We start from the raw sequence: 23365 nt of genomic DNA on the forward strand, positions 1-23365 counted from the left end.
CACAAAAGGAGGGGGAGTATCCATATTTATCAAAGATACCCACACCTCAAGGTTAGTGGCACTGCACAAAGCATCAGAGACCATCCATGTGCAACTAACAGTGGGAAAAACTGCCTTTCAGTTTGTAGCCTAATACAGACCACCCTCCCAAACACAGAAACCTCATTCGCCTATCCTGAGAACACTGGAGAATATGAAGGTCTCTCCAAACACTATTATATTGGGTGACTTCAACTACCCAAACATCGATTGGGAAAACTACTCAAGCCCAAACACCCTCGCCCAACGGTTCCTAGAATTTATAAATGCAAATGCTATGGAACAACTGGTCACCACTCCCACAAGAGGGGAAAACATATTGGATCTGGTCATCACCAACATGAGGTCTCTATGTTCCACATCAGAGGTATACCCCTCATTGGTAAGATCAGATCATAAACAAATCTCACTGGACATTCATATTCCATCCCCACCCCTAGCCAAGGAAACCACGTTGAAGAACTTCTCAAAAGTAAACTTCACACTTCTCAAAACTGAGGTGGAATTCTTCAAAGCCCCCGGGCCAGTGGAAAATACGGCCCAAAATGCAGAATCCTTTACAAAAGCATTCCATGGACACCTACAGGAATGCATGGAGCATGCTATCCCAAATAAAACCAAGACTCACTCCTCCAAAGGCAGGAGACCTGGACTCCGGCCATAAATAAGATATACAACAGAAGGAGAAAGCTACTACATGACAGAGCAAAATCACAAAAAGGGAAGGCATCACTGATAAGTACTAGCAAGAAACTACGATCCTTTATAAAATCATCTAAGGCCAGCTTCGAAAGAAAAATTGCACAAGACACTAAAGATAATCACAAGGCCTTCTTTAGTTATGTCAGAATCCTGGGAGGCAACTCCCAGATATGCTCTGAGTTAGTGCAAAATGACAAAAAATACACTGAACCCACAGACATTGCCAACATCCTGGCAGAAAGGTTCAGTGCAAACTTCTCTCCCCCTTCCCCCCCAAAAGAGCAAATGTCTATCCCAACAGGGTGTAGCCTTCCTGAGATCACAGATGCACAGGTGAGAGCTGCCCTCTCCAAAGCAAAAAACGCAGCATCAATGGGACCAGACGGTGTTCCTGGCTGTGTCTTACACGAGCTCCAAGAAGAACTAAACCCTCATATAAAGTTACTGTTCAGTCTCAGCCTTACTACAGGATACGTACCCAAGAAATGACGTACAGCAACAGTCGTCTCACTCCACAAAGGTGGTGCCACAACAGACCCTGGAAACTATCACCCTATAAGCCTGACTAGCCTGGTCTGCAAAGCTATGGAGCGTATCATCATGGAAATCTTAAACAAAGACATTGGGAACCTCCAGACACTGGATCCTACCCAATTTGGCTTTATTAAGGGCAGATCTTGCCTTTTGACCCTGGTCGACTTCTTTGAAACAGTTACCAAAGCCATAGATGAAGGGAAAGTAGTCCACACAGCCTACCTGGACCTTGCAAAAGCCTTCGACACAATACCCCACTCGGGCATCATAAATAAGCTCACCAGCTTAAATATCAACCCCTATGCCACAAGATGGGTTGCAAACTGGCTTAGGGATAGAACCCACATGGTCAGAATAGCAGGTGCCATGTCAGACTCTTAAACCAGTTAGAAGTGGTGTCCCACAAGGCTCAGTCCTGGGACCTCTCCTGTTCGGTATATATTTCTCCGAGGTACAGGCTAACACGGGTGGACTATGGCTGACCAAGTTCACAGATGACTGCAAACTGGGTGCTGTAATTGACTCTCTGGCTGACACAAGCATCTCCCAAAAGGGTCTCACCGAGATGGATAACTGGTGCCAGAGCCATGGCCTAAAGCTAAATGCCAAAAAGTGCATAGTCATCCCCTTTGGGAAAAACAAAGTTCCCACAAATTACCACATAGGTGGTAATCCATTAAGTACGGAAGAAGTAATTAGGGACTTGGGGACCCAAGTAGATAGCAAGCTCTCCTTTGACAATCATGTTGCCAAAGTGGTTAGAAAGACCTTCTATATAGCCCACCTTTTCATGAAAGGGTTCACATCTAGATCAAGAGAGGTCATTGTGCCCCTCTACTCATCTCTTATCAGGCCCATAATTGAGTACAATGCCCCATTTGGGATGTACCTTACCCGACACCTTCAGCAACTGGAAAGACCCCAAAAGTATCTCACCAAGAGGATCAAGGGGCTCAAACAAATGCCCTATGCAGTTCGGCTAAAGAAACTCCAGCTCTACTCAGTTGCGTATCGCCTACTCAGAGGCAATCTGTGTCTGACGTATAAAGCCATGTCCAACCCAGAATTAATGGTAATGCTTCACCTCAGGAAATCCAAATCCCTTAGAGCTACACGCTCCAGGGACTTGAGCCTCAGCACAGAAATAAATAGGACATGCTGGAGGGACAGATTCATATCCCAGAGGCTCCCCTCACTCTGGAACAAAATCCCAATCCATGTTAGGCAGAGCCCCTCACTGAACCTCTTCAAGAGAAATCTTGATGAGTGGATGGGATCTCTTCTGTGTCCCTGCTTGACAGAGGTACAGTAAACTAACCTTAAAAGGGCTACCTTCTGTGACCTACTATACAGAGGCACAGTCAACTAATCTAAAAGGGTGGTGAAAGCCAAACACAGTCTGGCTAGGCTTATAAATGCCCTAAGGCAGATAGCCTAGTATCAACCTATGAACCTATGAACCTAAGAGTTTCTGAACCAGCTGGTCCATATCCAGATCAGATAAGCTGACAGGGGACTTGGAAGAGTGGACAGATGGAGCCAATTGGAGTAATACGAAAGGAGTTTTTTTGGTAACCAGTTCCAAGGCCGTGTCCCGGTTCCAAAAAGAGTAGACTGTCGGCTCCGAGCACAGAGGAGCAGAAGTCACCACAATTTCTGACCTCTCTCCTTTCTTGGATCTAGAATCAGTGGAAGACTTAGAAGATTTGGATGATTTACTGGCTCCATCCTGGTTAGACAATGCCTCAGAAAAGGGGTGCTTAATGATACCCCTATCAATCAATTTCCTCTTCCTTTCAGCTAACACTCTTGTGGAAAAGGAATGACATGTGCTGCAAGACTCTTGCAGATGTACCTCACCCAAGCAGTAAACACACTGCACATGGGCATCTGTGACTGACATTTTCTGTCTGCAGTCTGTGCACTTTTTAAACCCAGACTTTGGATGCTTGTCTTTATCTTCAGACATTACACAACTCAAGCACACTGATTAACTAAGATCTGTTTTAGACTAAGTAACACACAAACATACACACAGCCCAAAAAGGGGCACTAACAACTAATAACTACAAACAGTAATTAGAGATCCAAAACGATAGTCCCAAAGGGGATCACTGGCTAATCTCTCATCCTAAGGCCAAAAGGCCGAAGGCAAGATAGAATACTGAGGAAAGGGGTAAAAACACAGAAAAAAGTACTATTTACTAACTAGTATATCTGCTACTATGAATAGAACAAAGTATATAAAAAAGTGAAAATATAACTTGCTGAAAGTTGAAAAACTCCCAATAAAGTCTCGAGCCAAACTTGAAACCAAGAGATCCGTGCCGCGGCAAACTAGGTCTGAGGTAATTCCAGCAGTGTATCATGGGATAAGGGGTGGGGTCACGAGCTACTGGAGAACTTTGAGCTTGCTAGTTGGCCATGTTGGAGCCGATATCCTCGGCTCCGAACCCATCAGTGATGAATGAACGTCGAGATTGAAAAACTTCACATTACTGCTTTTGTGTACTCTAAGCATGGCAGTTTGCAGCACGCATATTTATTTACTATTTCTACTAGGATTGTCTCTATAAAGAAAATGGATTTTTCTGAATGAAGAGGAGGAGGTGCTCCTGCATGCCCGATGTGTACAGATAGTGTGCTTCGAATGGACCATTAATGAAATGAAGAACTGAATGACGCACAGAGCAATCAGAACTGCATGACGGACAGAGCAATCAGAACTGCATGATGAACAGAGTAATCAGAGGTTGTGGCAGACGTTTATCTTGTGGCCATGAGCAGTCACTTCAGCACTGGATACTGCTTACTTATAAACAATATGAAAGAAAGAGCAAAGAGAAAAATCACAAGGCAACTTTATTTTTTACTTATTTAGTATACTTGGTGAGTTTACAGTGAATTTGCTTTGTCATTTTATATAGCTTGTGATGTGCACATTAATCTTCCTTATTATCCACTCTGTTTATGAGTATTACACTATAAACAACTCAGGGCAGCACAGTGGTGCAGCAGATAATGATGTCACCTCACAGCAAGACGTTCCCTAGTTCGATTCTCAGCTAGGGTGTCTTCTGTGGGGAGTCTGCATGTACTCCCTGTGCTCGAGTGGGTTTCCTCTGTGTGCTCTGGTTTCCTCTCACAATCCAAAGACATGCAATATGTAGACTGAATACTCTAAACTGGCCATAGGTGTGAGTGTGTGTGCAAGTGTGTGGTGCGGAAGAGCTAATGCTGCAGGGCTAGTCACCCGACAGTGCAAACCCTGGCTGTAGATTGTCACTGTTGAAGTGACACCCTGACCCCATGTGCAAAAATGGGAAAAGGGGTTGTGGATGGATGGATGGATGGATGGATCGATGGATCGATGGAATTCCACATAACAGAATAAAATAGTACTTGTCTGTCATCTCCACTGTATATGGAAATAGTTACCTTGACTAGATGAATAATAAATGATAATCTTCTCCTAACATTTTAATATTAGCAATATCTATAATTTTAATGCATAAATCTTAAGAGTATATGTGTGCATTATCACCTTTTCAAATACACATATTACTTAATGAAACTAAAATTTATACAATGGTGTATCAAACAATCAAAACGGTGTCCTTTTTTTTTCAATTCCTTTTCTAAAAATTAAGGCTTGCCATTATAGGATTTCAGCAAACTGAAATCAAACCAGTATTTCAATTACATTATTTTAACATTCTGCAATATTAAATTGCATATAGGAAATAGTTTCATTTTCAGTAATAGACCATCTGCAGAGATTTATACTTTATAGACAACCTAATTCCAAAATCATGACTATCCTATGAAAATAAACATGTAGGATCCCTGACACATTTCCTTTTCTCCAGAGTATATGCCATTGTAATTAACTGAAGGATGCAGTAGAAACAGCTAGCCCGCTTCTCTTTTAAATTAGAATATCCTGCTATCGCTGTTTTATGCCATCTTATTAGAAGTGGTATTACTTATTCAGTCGGTAATCTTTCTTTCATTTTAGTCTAAGCAATCTATGCATCCTCTGATTCACTGAATTATACATAGGCATATACTAACTTGTTTAGAATACAGAAATAAAAACTGCAATAAAAAATCCATAAAATTGAATTATTTAAGTTTTTATTCATATTGTAAATGAATACTCCCTCCTATACATAGAAACTATTTTTACACTGCTTTTCTGAAGGATGGCTGAGGAAGACAATGGAAGACAGAGGATCGTGATAGGCCCTTGATCATAAGCAGCTCATTATCCATCTGACACGTCTTTCAAACATTTGCCATGACAGGGATGCAAAGTGAAGTTCAAGAAGTGAGTGATGACATCCATGTTGAGAGCATGTGTTGTTATTTGAGGGACCCAAAATCCTTTGTACGTCATGGAGCTTTAAATACTCCCATTATACTACCAGTCACACAGTGTAAGATTATGGAGCATTTTACAGTGTCTAGAGCCATAAAATACTAAGCATAGCCTTACAGGCAGCAGGCAAGAGTGAAACATCAATATGATGAATGAATAGCTTTAAAAACTGTCACACACCTCACTCTGCCATACCTGTGTGTATGTATGTGTAATACTGAAGTGTATTTTATGTGTGTGTGTGTGTGTGTGTGTGTGTGTGTGTGTGTGTATGTGTTGTGTGTGCATGTGCGTATGTGTGTGTGTGCATGCGTGCGCGCGTGTGTATATGTGTGTGAAACAGAGAAGTGCATTGCAGCTTTTAAAGCTGTAAAAGATACTCTGGATGCTCTTCTGTGGTAGCTGTTGTTATACTGTCTTGGAAGACCTTAACATACTCAACACTGCTTAACAAAGTTGTCTTTTACCCAAATTTAGTGTACGACTCTATTCCTTATACTGTATACACATTTCAAACATCTTAGTAGGCTGATTATATCATATAGACTTGTTTAATATTACCATAGTAGTAAACTCCTTTGTACTCCTGTTATTTTAACAATAACATGCCAACAACGTTTAGCATTAGTTATATTCTAAATCAAATGGCCACCAAATTGCAATTGCAATTAGCTTGGACTAGTTCAGCTTGTTACTTTTTTTCTCATTCAAGAAGGATAACCTAAAACCTGTCTTATCAGCCTGCACATGAAGGCAGACCTTCTGAAGCACATGACTGCAGACCTTCTTAAGCACATGACTGCAGACCTTCTGAAGTACGACTGCAGACCTTCTGAAGCACATGACTGCACACCTTCTGAAGCACATGATTACAGACCTTCTGAAGCATATGACTGCATATCTTCTGAAACACATAACTCCGAACATGTCAAGGCGTATGGAACTGGGATCTAAAACTGTGAGATAAATAGGAAACCCTCTACTGACAGGAAGAAAAAGGTGGTGGTTAAGGAGGGCATGTCTGGGCAAAGGATGGAGTCCTACCTGTTCAACACAATGCATTTGGAACACAGCAGCAACCTGTTTTCTGAGGCCACTGGTGCAGTTGACACAGACAAAGAGGCTTGATGCAACATGTGTGAGTGCAAATTACTGGCAACTAGCAATTAATGAAAATATTGCAAAGTCAAGCACTATGCAGGAGAAAGATAGGGACATTATATACACTTGGATACCCAAGAAGACCATATGAGGAAATGAATCCTTATAACAGAACCCAGAATATTAGCGGTAGTGGTCGACATAACATTGGCTGCACAGTTAGGCAGTGCAGAGCAAGTAAGAGAAAGAGTTGCTGAGATCATATTCCCACTGTAATGCCCATTGTTAAAGCTGAATCTGAAAAATAGTTTCCAGTTTTTACAGCTAAGAGAGAAAATCCACTTTAATTTGTTAACTTTCTATTTTAATTTGTTTGTTAAACAGATAAGTGAACTGGTTCCATTTCTGACCCTTTACAGTCATATCCCAGACACAATGTCAACGTCAAGAGTAAATACAATATAAAATCAGCAGTTTAGACTTTCCGTTCAAACATTAAACCAGGATATAAAGAAAAAAACAAAAAAGATGTCATAATGAAAACAAACATTTTGTGGAGTATTCGGAAATAGTATTTCGTAAAACAGCAGGAAGAGCAGTGATGCACAGGAATCGTGTGATTCAGATACAGGTAGCTAGATTGTGCTATTGGAAATAGGATTCATAGTATGCAAATAACAGCATAACCGAATCCAAATATGTGCCATCATGCTAATGAGAATCATTGCATATGCAAACCCTGAATATTGATTCAGAAATGTAGAAATCCAGTGTCAAGAGCCACAGCATTCATTTATTCACCAGGATTTCTCATCAGTGTACAGGAGATGTCTCATCAGTGTACAGGAGATGCCTCATCAATGTACAGGAGATGCCTCATCAGTGTACAGGAGATGTCTCATTAGTGTAAAGGAGATGCCTCATCAGTGTACCTGTGTTCATCTTGCTAGAGATAGTCCCAAAATGTGGAAACTGAATGGCTGAAAAACTGGATTTGTATACACCAAGTCCAAGATGCCATTTATCTGAATATTCCCTTATCTCCAAGGTATGGCAGTCTCAGAGTTGGTATATATAAGTTCAGGTTGTGGTGGTAGGGCTTGAACCCCCGGCCCCAGCAAAAAAAAGTTTTAAGGAGAACAGATTTTTGAAATTTGCTTTTCTATGGGGTTTAAGGGGTTATCGGCACTCGGCATTTCAAGTGCCAACATTTCAATAGGGAGCCTTCTCCTGACCATATAATATTATTATATTCTTTGCTGTTATGTTGCCACTGTTCATAGCTACTAAAAGCTTAACAGTCCAGTGAGGTTATTAGTCCATAACTATTAAAATCTTAAGAGCCCAATAGCCCAATGGGGGTCTTAGTCCATAACAACTGAAGACATATGAGTCCAGTGAGGCTGTTAGTGCTTAATTACAGAACACTTTAAAGCCCGTTGTGGATCTCAGTCCATAACTGTACAGAATTTTATTATAAAGTCATGTCCTACTTTAAAGATTTGCGCTGTTGTGAAAAGAAGATGCCCATCTTTAATTTATAGCACAACACCTGACATAGTTCGACCATTAAGTTTAGTATGCAAGTTAATCATCTGTACATTGGGCCCAGTGGTGGTGGGATTGTTTTTATTTTAAAATTAGCTTGGTAAAAAGGACAGACAGTGAAGGAATTGGATTATAAGCTGCACTTGTGTCAGAGTTCACTGTTGTGCTCTTTGTTTTCATATTATGTCAGGGCCGGGCCTAGCTAAAAACACATGGGTACCTGAAAAGAATTCATAAAGAAGGTGTCCTGTGAATTAGAACGGAATTGAATATTGATTCAATGTACATCATCTTCCATTTAGTATAAATACAAAATGCTGTAGTTCAACAATAAAAGCACTTGCAAAAGACTAATTAAAGGGATCTGAAATTCTGCAGTGATGTGAGATGAATGATGCCATGTTGGATTTGTTTCACAAGATAGAAATACGGGCAGTTAATGTAGAAGTTAGCATGGAGTAGCACCAGTGCGGTAGGACAGAGCCATTACTAACCCCCCCCACCTTCCCAGTTTCAACTACTGATGCTGGCACCAAGGCATATCCCTTTAGGAAGCCAATAGTAAATTAAGAGAGAGGCTATCAATCCTTGTATCTTGTGCAGTACTGATGGAAGAACTTCAAACCTGCAAAAGAAAAGCAATTTCTTCAGACAGAAAGAAAACACCCTATTCCTATTCAGTCTAGACAGGTGACCCATATAGAGAGCAGGCGAGACGCTTCTGGTCAAAGAGATGAAGAGGCCACTAAACAGAGCTGTACTGAAACCCAAACTAGCAGCCTCTTGATACTGTAGCACAGACAGCTGCAGATCCCGAGGCTGCATAGAGAAATCTGGGCCTAACTGGGAGTGAACTATCTGTTTTAGCAGTACTCCCTGTTGAGCCCAGTCAAGTCATGGAATCCAAACCAGCAAGCTCAGTAACTATAAGGGAAAGCTCAATTCCAGCATAAAACCTATCAATACATCTTTTTACTTTCTTTATTTCTCTTTTTAAACTTCGTTGCACAGAAGCTCATTCACATATATGGCCTATACTACAGCCCAGGTCACATTATTGCATAAAATAATACAATGACCCATAAGATACTTTTATCACTCATGTCACACAAATTGCACTGCAGCAGATACCTGTGCCCCTTCAGTGATATCCCTGGTAACATTAATGCCTTTACTAGTGTACGTCAGACATTTTTCCTTATATCATAAACAGTCATTTTCTTTTAGTAGGTATTAGCTGTCATCATCTGAACAGTGTTGAGTGGTCAGTGGCACCAGTGCTAGTTATACTGGGGGACTTTGAAGTGTAGAAGAGTTGATGTTATCGAAGATGTTTAGGGCTGCACTGTGTGTGTTTGTGTGTGTGCGTATCTCACTGCAGTGTTATTTACTGAGTTTGAATTTACATAATGAGAGAAAATGAGTTGCTTTTCAATAATGAAATGCATCTTTGCTACTCTGCTGTTTTTTTTCCTTATTGTCTGTTGCAACATTTGCCCTATCTGCAGTGTGACTTCAGGGTGAGTAACGTCTGTGTTACTGATGGTAAAACTTTCCCTTAGATCTGGAAGATGTCATACATAATGTCCCATAAGGATGTTCTCAGAGATCATTATTAAGTACTAGCAGGTCACCTTGATGTTTAGTTGCTCCAATAATGGGATCTGCTGGATGCAGGAGAACCCCTTGATATTAACTAAACAATGCTGTGGGACCTGGACCTTGACTGAGAGATTCTACCACAAGTTGCAGAAGTCTAACGAGGCCTGACTACCTTCTTTTTGGGAAATACAAATGAATGCCTGCAGCAGATTTTTGAATTATTACAACTTCTTGTATGGCACATCCACCACTTATGCGGACACTTCATTAGCCATGTCCAGTTGCATCCACAATGTGTGTGCATCTGTATGCATAGAGGCTGACAAGGATACCATATGAGCAACCACATTACTCAAAAAATCATGGCATTGTCCGTGGCCTCTACTACTCCCACGTACTGGTGAATTTCCTCATGTGTACCCATTAGATCCTCTACATCATTCTCAGTGGCACTTGCCTGGGCCTGAACTATGTCACAGAGTGTTTGCTGCTTGTCAAACAAGGCCTTGCATGTCTCTGGGGCTAACTGCAACATAGGTCTTTACCTGACATCTCAGTGTAGAGGTGTAACAGTGGATATTCCTATTTCGAAAAGCTTAGTGTCTTCTTCAAAAGTTGAGACTGTGCACAAAAAAAAAAAAATAACTGGAATTGAGCTACAAGGTGCCCCCGAACTCACTGTGATGTCATATCTTCATTATGTTGAGTGTGTGAGTCTGTATCGCTTCCCACTGAGTTATCCCCCTGTTGGGGGTAGGGGCCCTGCTAACACACATTTTGACTGCGTGTCACTGTCTTGAGGTTGTGTTGTTAGAATGAAATTTATGGCATCATCACTGGCAGCCAATCTGCTGCCAAAATAGGCCTAGTGGTCCAATCATGCAATTATTTCTGGTGGTGACCTTATGATGAAATATGTCAGGGTGTGATTAACATAACCTATGGTAATGACACATAATTCCTTCACAAAGGTATGCTGTTGACACTGACATGTAGCATTGCTCGAGTTTGCACTACACCTGATGTGGATGGAGTACATAATGAGGAGACATTTAACTCGTTACATCCAAGTAATGCCTCCAGGTGCATCTGCAGTTAATCCCTGATGATGCCTCTAAGCATTAAATATTGCTTGTTCATGTTTGCATCAGTAATTCCAAAATCATACTATGTACAAGGTTTTAAAATATTTCATATTAAAGCTTACACAATGTCAAACTGAACTGCATTAATATTTGACCTCTGCCTGGTGCAGGTAAATAGATATTAACTGTTGCTTTTATGATAATTTTATGATTTTCACACTTTTCTAAAAATATTTTAACAACCAACTAACATAGACAGAACTCCTTAGCCTCATATGAAAGCTTTCAGCTTGATGAATAAAATGCTGCTGACAGCATGTGTGTAACTTGAATGTCTGCTGAGATATTGTAAGTTGTTTACAAAATATTACAAATGTAATAATTACTGCATTCACTGTGAATATTACCACTATAAAAATAGGTTGTGCTGAACATTTCGCCATTCGTACTTCTTTCATAACCCCTATAGTTCTAGAAATATGAACATTTGTTTGAAATGTGAGGACATGATTTGATTTTGTCAAAAGTATTAGGCTCCGCCCACTGGAAGTTACAGTGCAAACTTACTGAGCTCCATTGAAGTGAATGAGTTAAGAGTTGTAAGTACTCATATACCATGCCAAATACATCTAGCCTAAAATTAAAAAAGCCAGCTAAACACTAACCTTCTATAGTGTTTGACTGTGAATGTTGTAGATGATTGATAGTGGTGGTGTCAGCACCACTTTGGATGATTACTATAATTTCTTCATCTGCATCAAAGTCATCACTCCTTATTGAGACAAGATATTCCTCATCTGGTGTAAAGGATTGGACTGTAGAAGGACCATCTCCAGTGCTGCTAAGGGCCATTGCATTATGCCTATCCTTTGACCCAGCACATCCCAGAATGTCAATCCTTATTTCCTACATTTAATTTAATGTCTACATTGTGCAAAACCGCTGAGATACCTATAATCATAGAGTATGAATGTCTCATCCTATAGAAAAATATCAATACTGAACTATAACTACAAAGTCTTCATGCCAATATTAGCAGCAGGATCGTGTGAGAAAAATGGTGAGTCTTGATTACAGTGGATTTACATTTGGTAGGCAGACATGAAATAATGTGCTGAAAAATGCAATAATCCAAGAGGAAGCTCACTGCTTCAGTGTTTTTATTTTCTGCTTATCTTTTAGTTTCTTAAAGTTGCATTCTGTGTCTGCCCCATCCCCACTAACACATTAAACTACAGTTTCTGAAAGAGCTCCTGTTTTCGGCACAGAACTAAACCGACCCAGTCCCCCGGATCTACTAATCTTCCGTGCAGGACTAATCTTGTCCTGCACGGAAGCGACAGTTTAAGAGGAGGATGGCAGCGTGCCAAAAGAAAACCCTTTTCTAAAACCCTGCTAAAAGAAGCCCTTTTATTTATTTTTTTTTAAACCCCAAGTGCAGCTAACCGTAGGTGCGCGGGTTTGCCCATCGCTTTGCTATGGTTAAAGCAGTTTAAAAGGCTGAAGAGGATAACAAGAAAGATATACGCAGATGAAGCAGCACAACAATAGTGTAGTAGTTAGAGCATCCGCCTAATGAGCAGGCATTCCCGGTTTGAGTCCCACTGCGGCAGATTCCATTTTTGTATCTGTATATTAACATTTTTTTGACATTCTTTTACAGTATAACCTATTAAATAACATTTAAATGTGAACCGGAGTACTGCATTAAATGCAAATGTGAAGTGTCAGTGTCATAATGAATAAGGCACTAGTAAGCAGGTTTAAGCACAAATAACCAGTAGTAAGCATATATAAGCACTAGTAAGTGTGTTTAAGTGCATTTGCATGGGGGTATGCATTGCCTACACAGATTAAGCAAAGTAGAAGCTAACTGAATGTAAGAAACTGTAACCGGAGGTTAGCATTGCTTAGCTCCACGCAAACACATGCACACCCACTTACAACTGCTTTAAGGTGCCTTAATCACTCTGTACCCAATGGCCTGTGTTCTGCCCAGAAACAAAATAAACAGCTTCTGCAAAGCTCGAACTCAGGACCCTGTACACCACAGTCACAGTAGTTAACCACTAAGCCATCATAGTAATACATATAAATGAGGTATCAGCAAACTAATCCTTACCACAGGAAAATCAAATCACACATGTAAATTGAATCTATGTACAGTGTGATGTTGTATAACCTGCCACAGAACATAAATATATGAACTGGAGTACTGCAGTAAGCATAGATTTGAGATGTCAATGTAATAAAGTGTAGAAGTCCCCAGGTCCCCAAGCAGTGTATGTACACATGAATCATGGATACCAGACACACGTATAACCTGTAATGAATAATAAATCACTGCCAAAAGGCAAATATAGTGCTAATTAACTATTAAGCAATGCCAGCCTCAGCACAGCTCAACTTAGTAAGTGTAAGCAATGTGTAGGGAAGCCAATTCAATCTGCCCAGTGGTTACCACTTTAAACAATGCCAACCTTAGGTAAGCAGGTTTGCCCATAGGTTAGCCTTTTCAAAACCGACCAATCGTGGAAAGGTGCGGGAAATTGGCCCTACTTAAACCCAAGAGGCAGGAATACAGCTCATAACTGGTTGTAGCTTCCCCTTGCAGACACCATGGCAGTAAGGGGAGGAGGAGTGCACTTCTGGGCACAGTGCTGATGCATCCAGGAGTCCAAGGTCATGGCTGGACTCCTAGTTAAAGACCATGCACAGAGACTGCTGCAGGACCAATTCCAGGGCTCCCAATATAAGGCGGAGACCTGGGACCGTCTCACCCACGACCTCACCAGTGCCACTGGCATACCCCGAACTGGTGAGCAGGTCAGGCACCACTATGCCAACCTGAAGCAGCAGAAGGGGGACCTCTTGGAAGAGTGGCTCCAAGAGGCTAGAGCATCAGGGGATGTCCCAGATGTCTGTAAGTATCAGTCCACTACCTGTTTAATAATGGCCAGCTCAGGTATATCATGGATAGGTATGGCTAAATATTCCTCTTATGTCCCACACAGCTGCAATGGAGTGGGCCGCATACCAGGAGGCCCACATCTGCCACCTGGCATGGTTGCAACGTGAGGCAGTTCAGTAATACTCAAGCTTGTACTGTCATAAGAAATAAAAATAAAACTAGTGGTAAAGTAATTGCTAGTATAAAACCTGTATTGTTCAAGGCAAGTACTGCATACACTAGAAAATATGGCAGGAAGAGTCTATTATTGTTAGTATGGCAATAAAAGTGTAATACCCTGATAAAACAGGTCTAACAGCTGGACTGTATGTGTATATTCTGGTATCATATGGTAATGTAGATATGCAATCATGTAATACTACTGTTACCCACACCATGCACCATAATGTGAATGTGTAGGAATGCCTGTATATTAACAGTGTAAAACCCAGAGGTCATTTAGTACAACTGAGAGACACATAGACAATAAATAGGGGAAATGCAGACAACAAAACCCAAATAGCACATGCAACTGAGATGTGAACTGTTGTTTTATTAGCACACACAGCCACGGTTTGAATCCTGACAGTGGTAGTAGCCTGCATACAGAATTATACACCATGACTTTACAGTTATGTCCAGACTCTCTATTAAAGAGGCTCATATCTAATGCCTATCAACATGTCCCACTGGGAAATCAGTGGGATGATCCCAGATGTATAGGCAGCAAACAGAAAATACAACTGATTGACACACATCTATGACAACAAACGTGGCACACTAGCAACTCTCCAATACCTTATGTGACTAAGAAGCCACTTGTGTCCCATTTACACCCCAACTTGTTAAGCTGTAGTCAGAATGTGTACAGTAACAGAGTGAGATGTATGTGCATAATACTAATGTTTAATCTGGAACCTTGTGTGGCAACAGTCAGGTAGTGCTAACAAGCATTGCTCCCACATGTACGTTTGATACGTACACTGTGTTGTGAAATGCGGTGATGCAGCGGTAGCGTTGTCGCCTCACAGCAAGAGGTTCTTCCGTTCGATTCTCGGCTGGAGTGTCTTCCGTGTGGAGTCTGCATGTCCTCCCCATGGTCGAGTGGCGTTCGAAAGACATGCGTGAATGGGCATGCCTTCGTTGAAGGTTGGGCATCGGGCTGGCACCTCGGCACCGTAAAAATCTACTGCCAATCATTAGCGGACCAGAGTTCCGCTGTGGCGACCCCTAACCGGGAAAAGCTGAAAGAAGAGCAACAACAACACAACCTGTACTGGTACGGTCCACCCTGGTATTGTAGGGGATTGTGAGTGTTGTAGTTTCTCTGAATAATAAAGTATCAGTGGTCACTGCCGGCCACACTGTGCTACATAACATAACGGTGTAGGAAAGCATGTATATGTGTGTGTCAGGTCAATAAAGGTGGAAGATGGCAATAGTCTAGATATGTCCAGGCATACCAGCATGTGGTCAACACATGGCCAGAGTCTGTGCAGAAAGAGTTGGATAGGATAGTGCAAAACATCAACCCGGAATCCCACCGTGTGTGTACAAACAGTTAGTCAGTGTTAACAAACATTCCCTCCACAGGTATACCAGGTAAGAGGTCTATACTGCAGGTAAAACCGGTTCATGTGTAATGTTGTTGACAGCCATATCAGTCTCCAATATAGGTCTATACGGTAGTGTAGTAAGACTTGCAAGGTACAGATAACAGCACTGACTAGGAAAATAATGTGGAGTACAGGAATATACTACTTGTTAACTGACACCTTTCTCTCTCCCCATCTTATCTCCAACAATAATCAACATACCCCCCCCCCAACTTGTATGTACTGACTCTGATAATGGCCAATCATTTGATAAATATTCTAATGGTTCCCATGTATGTGCCATATTTAATTATTCCAACATTATTGGCACAGTGCCATCAATGTACCTGCATGCTGTTCGTATTACCACTGTGGTCCCATATATGCATGTGTTCTGTTTGCTATGCAACTGTTCCATATCTGGTGTCTGGGTTAATGGGAATATCTATGCATGCTATTATACCTAACCCTGGAATGTGTTAACTATAACTAACCCATATATGATGTTGAAATCTAAACACTATAGCACGCTTGTGAAGGCTGGTCCCAGTGGACCCACCTGTCCCACCTCAGCTGGCCGAGGCACCGGGCGCCAGCATGTCTGGGGCCCAACCCCACACCTCCCTGTTCGTTGGTCCTGCACCACCTTTGGGTGGAACTGCCTCAGGGGATGGGGCTTGCCCCCCCTGGGAGTGGACATGGACAGGCACCTGTCACCCATGGCCAGGTCGGATTTGTGGTGCGTAGAGTGATCAATGAACAGTTCGGTGATCTTCTACGCCAACTTGAGGGCCTCATGTCACAATTAGAGAGTCAGCCTGGCTCTGTGGTTCAGCCCCCAGCACAGCCACCTTCGGGGCTGTGAAAGAACAGTGGTGACTGCCCATGGGTGGGGATCATCAGTCCCACTTTTACCACTAGGGGGCTTGTGGGCTTTAAATATCCCAACACCTCTCCCCATCAAAGTGTTTACCCCCCACGTGTCATATACCACCCCGTATGTGTCTTGTGTGTCTTGTCTGTTAATCTGCCAAACCCACCTCCCCAAATATATCTACTACCACTTCCCATCATTCCACTCCCATCTGAAAAAAAAAAAAAAAGAGCAATCTGTTCCCACAAAAAAAATCTCCCCCCATACATAGCTGTCCATCTCACACACATGTCCACTGGGCACATGTAATCTGGTTTAATTGGCATCACAATGAATTATTGTTGTCCTCACCCCTCTCCCAGGGGTTTGAGTGTGCAAATCTACCTCCAAATACAGTGTATATGCACGGCTGTTGCTGTAGAAGAAATGGGCAGCTATGGACCTTCCCTACACCCTTCCTGCACATCCCTAGCTATTTCCCCTACTGTCTTTCCCTCTTTGTGCCCCTTTCTTCACTACTTTCCTAGCAACCCCTTGTTCTTTTCTTTTAAATAAATTAGCACGAGGGTAAGTGGGAGTAAACACTTTTAAGCAGCAGTAAGTGGGATTAAGCCTGTTTGCGCAGGTGTAAGCAATGCCTACACAGGTTAAGCGATTCAGTAGCTAATTGAGTATAAGAAACAATAACCGTAACTTAGCAGTGCTTACCATCGCACAAACCTGCGCAAACCCACTTGCAACTGCTCAAAAGTGCCTTAATCACACTGTATCCAATGGCCCTTGTTCTGCCTAGCAACAAAATAAACAGCCTTTGCTAGGATCAAACCCAGGACCCTGCACACCATAGCGATTTACTACTAAGCCATCTCAGATATACATATCCTTGATGTATACAAAAACATATCATCCAGCTCAGTCATTCAGTAGTACAGAGAATATATTCCAACATGTAGCTGTATGTGTGTGATTAAATATATTAATGTTTAAACAGGTACAACATATTGATATATGTATATATATATATATATATATATATATATAAACATATAAACATGCAAATGCCTACATCTATAGATATATATGTCCACCTCTACATGTCTAAATATATACGGCAGGTTATATATATGTCAGCAGATATCTCTCTCTCTCTCTCTATATATATATATATATATATATATATATATATACACACATACATATATATATATATATATATATATGTATATTATATATATATATATATATATATATATATATATATATATATATATATATATATACATATATAGGTATATACGGAAATACATCTGTAGATAATGGGGAAATAACAAAAACATATATGTCCTCATGCAATGTTAATGGGGTTGAGAGACCCCACACAATATACGCCTGGTACGAATAGGTATACCCCCCAGTTAAGCACGTCCCCCCTGTACTAAAGTACCAAGTGTTGGAGATCCCATAACCAGGACCAGAGACGACATGGCCATCCCTAGGATACATATACACCGACACATATATGCGGATACAGGTATATACACACACACATATATATATATATATATATATATATATATATATATATATATATATATATATATATATGCAACTACACATACACACACAGAGATATGTACAGTAGGATATATATGTAGTACGTGCACACAATATGGAGCAGCCAGTATTTCACCACCTTACCAACTGGAGACTCTATGAGCCACCCATAGGAATGACATCCATAGCCTGCAACATATACCCACAGAGATATTAAAGGGTAGAACACCGCACACAGGTGTGCATAAATGTATGTGAAAGCTTTATGTGTGTACTATGACAGTTGTATATGCAATGTCATATAGCTGTTTAGACACTGACATCCATATGAACAGTGTAATGCAACTGTGAAACAGTTATACTATGACAGTAGTCTGGAAAGGTTGACCTGGTAACTATTGCCCCATAAGCCTGACTAGCCTGGTCTGCAAGGTTATGGAGCACATCATCATGGAACTCATTAACAAAGACATTGGGAACTTCCAAACACTTGACCCGACCCAGTTCGGCTTTAAGGGCAGATCATGCCTACTAAACCTCGTTGACTTCTTCGAGACAGTCACCAAGGCCATAGACGAGGGAAAGGTGGTTCACACAGCCTACCTTAACCTCACCAAGGCTTTCGACACCATTCCCCACTGAGGTATTACAGAAAAACTCACCAGGCTGAACATAAACCCCTACATCATGAGATGGGTTGCCAACTGGCTTACAGACAGAACTCACACGGTAAGAATAGCGGGCTCCAGGTCCAACTCTAAACCAGTCACAAGTGGTGTCCTGCAAGGCTTGGTCCTGGGACCCCTACTGTTCGGCATATGCTTCTCAGAAGAACAGGCAAATACAGGAGGACTATGGCTAACCAAGTTCACTGATGACTGCAAACTGGGAGCCATAATTAACTATCTGGCCGACATGGACATCTCCAAAAGGGCCTTACTGAGACTGACACCTGGTGTCAAAGTCATGGCCTCAAGCTAAATGCCAAAACATGCAAAGTCATCCCATTTGGGTAAAACAAAACACCCATGAATTTCCACATAGGTGGCAGCCCCCTTAATACAGAAGAGGTAATAAGTGATCTGGGGACCCAGGTAGATAGTAATCTCTCCTTTGACAATCATATTGCCAAAGTAGTTAGGAAATCCATCTATGTGGCCCATCTAATTACTAAAGGGTTCGCATCAAGAAATAAAGAGGTTATAGTGCCCCTTTACTCATCACTCATTAGACCCATCATAGAGTACAATGCCCCATTTGGGATGTACCTCACAAGACACTTCCAACAGCTGGAAAGACCACAAAAGTACCTCACCAAGAGGATTACTGGCCTCAAACATATGTCTTATGCAGCCTGACTGGAAAAACTCTGGCTGTACTCAGTGGCATATCGCTTACTCAGAGATGATCTCTGCCTGACTTACAATGCCATGTCCAACTCAGAATTGGTGGACATGCTCCACCTAAAGAAATCCAAGTCACTGTGAGCCACGTGCTCTAGTGAGCTAAATCACACCACAACAATAAATAGAACATGCTGGAGGGATAGATTCCTGTCACAGAGACTCCCCATGCTTTGGAACAAAATTCCAAATTACATGAGGCAGAGCCCCTCACTAACACTCTTCAAGAGAAACCTTGACGAGTGGATGGGTAACAAAAAATACATCCCTGGGATCACTTCATTGGCTCTGAGGCTCAGTTAGTTAATCAATGGGGTGGCGAAATTTGACACACTCTGGCTAGGCTTATAAATGCCCTCGGGCAGATAGCCTTGTACCTACCTATGAACCTATATGTTGCTGTCCAGGCTGAAGCCTTCAAGTAGTACAATAGTAATGACAGACTGGGCCACAGCATACCAGACAATCAACAGTACATAATACAGATGTATAGGTCAGCAGCCTCTATCTACACTCTGTACACAATCCCTAGGGGCTACAGACCCCAGCTGACACAATGGGATGTATCTGTTACATAACAAGGCATACCTGACACCATCATTATCACAGTGACAAACAGAACATTCCATATGGCAGGAGGCCTGCATTTACCCAAGGTGGATTGTATGGTAATGTACATCCAGATACCTTAAGGCAGCTTACCTTAGATACCCACACATGTAACAGTTTAGGTTAGTCATGGTGCACCCCCCCTACACTCACTAATACTGGGCCATATACCACTGTTACATACACTGGACTCTGGAGTGCATTAGGTTACACATGTACTGTGTAGGTGAAGCCCACACATATATATGACCCCAACCCCCCAGTATGTGTGGGGGACACAACAGCAGTGGAGTGATGGCTGGAATGACAGCATGACATACACACAGCCCACTACATAACAACCCCTGACAGCATGTCATATGTGCAAAGCCTAGTATGTAGGTGGAGGACAGAGGCTGGGACACAGGCACATATGTGTAAAACTGTTGTCATACAGTAAGCAAGATATGTATATGTGTACATATCTATATGGATATATGTATACTTATATATACATATATGTTCACCATATGTCCTGCACATGTAGTGCAGGTATATTTGTAGACTATTGCTACTGTAATAGGGATTGTCTTCACAGATATGGTGTGTGTGGGAGGCCACATCTGCTGCTAACATGTGCACCATTGGCTTACAGACATCCTAAGGTCATCATAGTACGGTACCACTGCTAGCACAGTAATGCCCCTGTGGACTACAGCTGCGATATGGCCAATGTATGTGAACAGTCTGACATACTCTGGTCAGTCCAGGGGTACACACAGAACCCCTTCATGCAAGACATGTGGACTAGGCCTGTCAATGTGGATGTTAACAACCATGTAGATGGGTATAAAACGTACATACTGGTATACATGTGCCCCCATAGGTTATGCATTCATACATGACTGTCTGTCCTGACGCATAATAACCACTGATACAGAGGTGCCACGGCCACATACTATCCACTAGTTAGTGACATACATCTGAACAGCATCCCACTGCTTTGTCTGACATACATGACTGTTATGGTGGCCCAGCAGCAGTAGATCTGGCAAGTATCTGGACATGACATCTCACTGGATAAGTACAGTAAGCTGCTAGGCATGTAACAAAGCACAGTGCAGGCTACATGCAGACTGACTCAACACTGGGTTACATCTCCTATGTGGGAATACACATGCACCTGCATAGATAGCAGGGTCTACAGGCATGTCACATCACAGAGTAACAGACACCTGTGTGAAAGTGCATAACCACAACCAATGTGAACACAGCCACAGCCACATATGGTAAGCTAGCGCACTATTACAGTATATGGACTATCTGATGTACATCATCCTCCTATGAGCCACTCACACAACAACCCTACATATACTGGGCTGCTACACATTGTGGTCCAATGGCTGTCTGTGGTTTGGGACATGTGTGTGTTCACCCCTACAAACATGTAAGCTGACAGGGTGACATACAGTGGAGCAGCATGTAACATCAGATAGAAAAGTACCAAGAACAATGACATCTACCACAGTCTCTACACAGGCCAAGGTACGTATTCACTTCACACACACTGTCAACAATTACCAGACTTACACATACCTCAGTACTGTACACACAACCACAGAATACCCATGCTATGTCCTCAGATATAACCCCTACTATACAAAACATGTGTAGCACTTTGATATCTCACTGCCTTGCTATCAGATATGCTGTCAATGTGTATGGTATGCAGAACATATGCACCCCCTACTGCATGACATATGTACAAAGGTTGACAGAGTTGTGGCTGGAGGCACAAACACAGGGCCATTATTGACATGTCGCTGTGATAACCTCATACATTTCCTGTCATAACAGGGTTTGATGCAACATATGTCCTATGAGGGATATGACATCAGTACCTCTCCCGGCTGTGACCATCTACTGACTGCAAACCTCACACTACCTTCTGCAGTTGAGGGATAGGTGCTCCATGGGTAACAAAAGGAACACAAGGCACCACACACTGCCCAGTCTGCAGCTGACCCTACACATGGGGATTCCTCATAAACATAGCACTGACATGACAAGTATTAAAACATCTAGGGCAGATATATACACACACACCCTGTTAAACCAATATTACCCCAACTGCAGTATAGCAGCACTTAGTCTGTAGTCAAGACAGGCACATCCCCCTCCTGTGTGTTGGCCTGTTTCCACAGTGTATGTTGTCAGAGGTAAGTCTCCAATCCATCTGTGATGCTGTTTGCCAAACAACAGATCTAGTTCCTGCTCACAGTGAATGAAAAGGCCCAACACCAGCATGATGTTCCTAGATATTGGAGTGTGTTTTCATGCAATTGGCTATGGAAATGTTACCACAGCTGTTCCACACGCAATCAGCTAGAGGAGGGCTGTAATCCATGCAGAGGCCATCAGCTGATCATGAGCATCACTGACAATACACATGCCACTGCCTAAGCAAAGCAGGTGTAAGTCTTCGCATCCACCAGACAGGGAGTGAGAGAGGAGGACAGAGGCAAAGATAAGTCAGGGTGGGTTGGGAGAGTAAAAGGTAAGCAAGTTTGTGTCACACACCTACCAGTCCAGGGTATCTAACCCCTGACTGACTATGTACTGATATCACATCTGTTATCCCTGCATGGTGGATATTGTGATTTATACTAGGGGCACCATATAAGAAATTTTAAAAACCCACTCAACATTGAGTCCAGTTGTTACACACTCACAACCACCTCCACACAGGACACAAACAAACATCCACACACACACACACACACACACACACACACACACACACACACACACACACACACACACACACACACACACACACACACACACACACACACACACACACACACACAGGATTAGAACTCCTACCTAACTAGTTATTACACTACAGCCCTATGCAATTATAGAACACGTCATGGAGATTACTGAAGTATTCTTTGCCCAAAGGTTTATTTCACAGTGAATGACATCAGCAGGATTGCCAAATTAGGTCAAATGAATTGTAGTGAGTGTGACTAGCCAAACATGCATTGCTCACTACACAGGCATAGGAACAGACACAAAAGCATCCACAACTCCCACATTTGAGAATAGAACCCCTACTAGAGTTCTATATCAAACTACAACATTGCTCTGTTATAGCACCCACCACAGAGATTGCTGGAGTATTCTTTCCCCAAAGGTGTACTTCACAGTAATTGACATCAACAGGATTGCCAAAGTGGGGCTTTGAATTGTATTGAGTGTGACTAACCTAAATTGCCCTAATTAGTCTGTATGCATTAACCGCTGTTCTGGCCAAAACAAAAATAACCTGCCTTTGCAGGTCATGAACCCAGGACCCTGTACACTATAGTCATACTAACTAACCACTAAGCTATCACAACAGTAC

Source organism: Protopterus annectens, chromosome 14.part0 (genome assembly GCF_019279795.1).
Source record: "Protopterus annectens isolate FY-2018-M chromosome 14.part0, PAN1.0, whole genome shotgun sequence".
Taxonomy (NCBI): Eukaryota; Metazoa; Chordata; order Ceratodontiformes; family Protopteridae; genus Protopterus; species Protopterus annectens.